Source organism: Sinocyclocheilus grahami, unplaced genomic scaffold (genome assembly GCF_001515645.1).
Source record: "Sinocyclocheilus grahami isolate Dianchi unplaced genomic scaffold, SAMN03320097.WGS_v1.1 scaffold1031.1, whole genome shotgun sequence".
Classification (NCBI taxonomy): Eukaryota; Metazoa; Chordata; class Actinopteri; order Cypriniformes; family Cyprinidae; genus Sinocyclocheilus; species Sinocyclocheilus grahami.
The window spans coordinates 444823-448113 of NW_015506210.1; the positions used below are offsets into that span (position 1 = coordinate 444823).

At 40.7% G+C, this 3291-nt stretch overlaps 1 protein-coding gene across 1 annotated transcript in view; it reads right to left on the bottom strand.

The window, feature by feature from the left end:
* LOC107565844 (fibrillin-2-like) overlaps positions 1-3291 on the bottom strand; it is a gene marked incomplete at its 5' end in the record, with an annotated part of 16482 nt that overhangs the window by 10607 nt on the left and 2584 nt on the right. The gene's annotated exons all lie outside the window — the stretch shown is intronic.

A 3291-nucleotide genomic window follows, 5' to 3' on the forward strand; every position in this document is an offset into this window, starting at 1 on the left:
AACTACATGTCAACTAATTCTCATTAATTTGCAACTACATGTCTACTAACTCTCAGAGTAGACTGTTAAGGTAGGTTTAGGGTTAGTAGAATAAGTTGACAAAGAAAGTGTTTGAAGATATTAAGCAGATAGTCTACTAATACTCTACTAACTGCTAGTTGACATGTAGTTACAAAGTTACTTACTGTTAATAAAATGTCTAAAGTGGACTATCGAAATGAAGTGTTACCAACATAAAAACAACTGCGGAGCACGCCACGGAGGCAGCCATCAGCGTCGGCGCCATCATTACTCACATCTTACTCATTTTCCCACACTCCCTGTCTGACTGGAAGAGGTTAAGGTAATGGTCTGCTTATCTCTAATGATTGGAAAGTTATTCCTTTACCTTCTCTGGGTATTAACAGCTCCTTTGAATCACATTCAGTCACTATTACCCACCTTTTTAAAAATCCATTTTGTAGTTGTTTATCAACCCCCAGAACCACATGGTAACTTCTTGGATGAATTAGATGTGCTACTCTCAACCTTTCCTGAGGATGGTACTCCCCTAGTTATGCTTGGAGACTTCAACCTAGATAAACCTCAGGCTGCAGACTACCACACTCTGCTTGCCTCTTTTGATCTCATGAGAGTGCTAACTACAGCTACTCACAAATCAGGCAACCAACTGGACCTTATTTACACACGACACTGCTCCACTGATCATGTACTGGTTACTCCACTGCACACCTCAGATCACTTCCTCCTCATTCTTAACCTCAACATGGTTCCTGACACAACACATACCCCTCCAAATGTCATCTTTCTACATAGCCTACGCTCTCACCCTCCCGGCTATCTGGTTTCATCTTCGCTTCCTCCCCCTAAACAGTTATCATCTCTCTACTTTCTGATCCACTCTTACATCTTGTTTAGACACTGTCTGCCCCTTGTCTTACAGGCCAGCCCGTACCATCCCTTCTGCCCCTTGGCATATTCTTCATTAATACAATTAAAACCATCAGTGCTCAATTGTCCACTACACAATCTGTCAAGCACATCTTACCAGCAAACATACACTCGTTCACATCCTTCTCTTCACTCTCTGAAGCAGAAGTCTCCAAACTCATCCGTTTTAATCATCCTACTACTTGTCTGCTTGATCCTATTCCATCTCATCTCCTTCAAGCCATTTCTCCTGCAGTTGTACCTGCACTCACTCACCTCAACACATCCCTTCACACTGGTGTTTTTCCCTCAGCATTTAGACAAGCTCATATAACCCCTCTACTTACGACACCCACCCTTAACCCACCTCTTTTAGAGAAATACAGACCGGTTTCCCTTCTTCCTTTCATTGCAAAAACACTTGAACGAGCTGTGTTCAACCAAGTCTCTGCCTTTCTCACACAGAACAACCTACTCGACAGCAACCAGTCTGGTTTCAGAAGTGGACATTCGACCGAGACTGCCTTGCTCTCAGTTGTTGAAGCCCTAAGACTGGCAAGAGCGGATTCCAAATCTTCAATACTTATCTTGTTGGATCTGTCCACTCCTTTTGACATGGTAAACCACCAGATCCTCATGTCAACCCTATTGGCAAAGGGCATCTCAGGTACCACACTGCAGTGGTTTGAGTCTTACCTCTCAGATAGGTCCTTCAAGGTATCTTGGAGAGGTGAGGTGTCCAAGTTATGACATCTAACTACTGGGGGGCCTCAGGGCTCAGTTATTGGACCACTTCTCTTTTCTGTCTACATGGCATCACTAGGTTCTGTCATTCAGAAACATGGCTTTTGATATCACTGCGATGCAGATGACACTCAACTCTACCTCTCATTCCATCCTGATGATCCGACGATAGCTGCTCGCATCTCAGCTTGTCTAACAGACATTTCTTGCTGGATGAAGGATCATCACCATCAACTCAACCTTGCCAAGACAGAACTGCTTGTGCTTCCATCAAACCCATCGTTTCACCACAATTTCACCATCCAGTTAGGCACATCAACCATAACTCCTTCAAAAACAGCCAGAAACCTTGGCGTTATGATTGATGATCAGCTGACTTTCTCAGACTACATTGCTAAAACTGCCCGGTCCTGCAGATTTGCTTTATTCAACATCAAGAAGATCAGGCCCTTTCTTTCGGGAACATGCTTCACAATTCCTTGTTCAAGCTCTTGTTCCGCCCAGGCTGGACTATTGCAATGCCCTCTTGGCAGGTCTTCCAGCCAGTTCTATCAAACCTTTACAATTAATCCAGAATGCGGCAGCAAGATTAATTTTTAATGAGCCGAAAAAATGCACATCACATCTCTGTTTATTAATTTGCACTGGCTACCAATAGCTGTTCGCATTAAAATTCAAGGCATTAATGTTTGCCTACAAAACCACCACTGGCTCTGCACCCATTTACCTAAATTCATTACTTCAGGCTTATGTACCCTCTAGAAGCTTGCGTTCTGCACGTGAACGTTGCTTTATTTTGCATCCCAAAGAGGCACAAAATCACTTTCAGTGATATTTAAATTAAATGTGCCCTCCTGGTGGAATGACCTGCCCAACTCAATCCGAGCAGCTGAGTGCTAAGCCATCTTCAAGAATTGGCTAAAAACACATCTCTTCCATCTTTATTTGACCCTCTAACTCTAGCACTCTCTATTCTAATTCTATTCTTTAAAAAAATTGGCCCTTTTAGACTCTATTCATTTACTAACTTCTTGTTTTCTTAAAACAAAAACACCATCTTTTTGTATTCTATCCATTTTTTTTATTTATTATATTGCTACGTGTACTGTGTTAAGCTAACTGAGACTTGCATATCATTGCTCTCTTGTTGATTTTGATAGCTTCCATTGTCCTCATTTGTAAGTTGCTTTGGATAAAAGCGCCTGCTAAATGACTTCATAAATGTAAATGAATCATACATGAACTCACTTTAGCTGGAAAAATGAATCAGTTATTGTCTTTTTGCATTATTGACAAAGTATATTCCTGTTTTAAACTGTAAAGCTGCTTTGACACAACCAGTATTGTATAAAGTGCTATACAAATTAAGATGACTTGACTTGACATGACTTGATTTTATTATGATTATTACTTCATTTGTGTTATATGCAACTGCATTATCTGTGACTGGATTAGGCAAATGTCCACTCTCCACTTAACTGTTACTTTGTAATGAGTATTTGTTGTATCTTGTAAAGCATCCTTGATCCTGGGAAAGGCGCTATATACATTTACTACTACTACTACTACTAATAATAATAATAATATTAATAATAATAATACTATGTGTAGAGTACT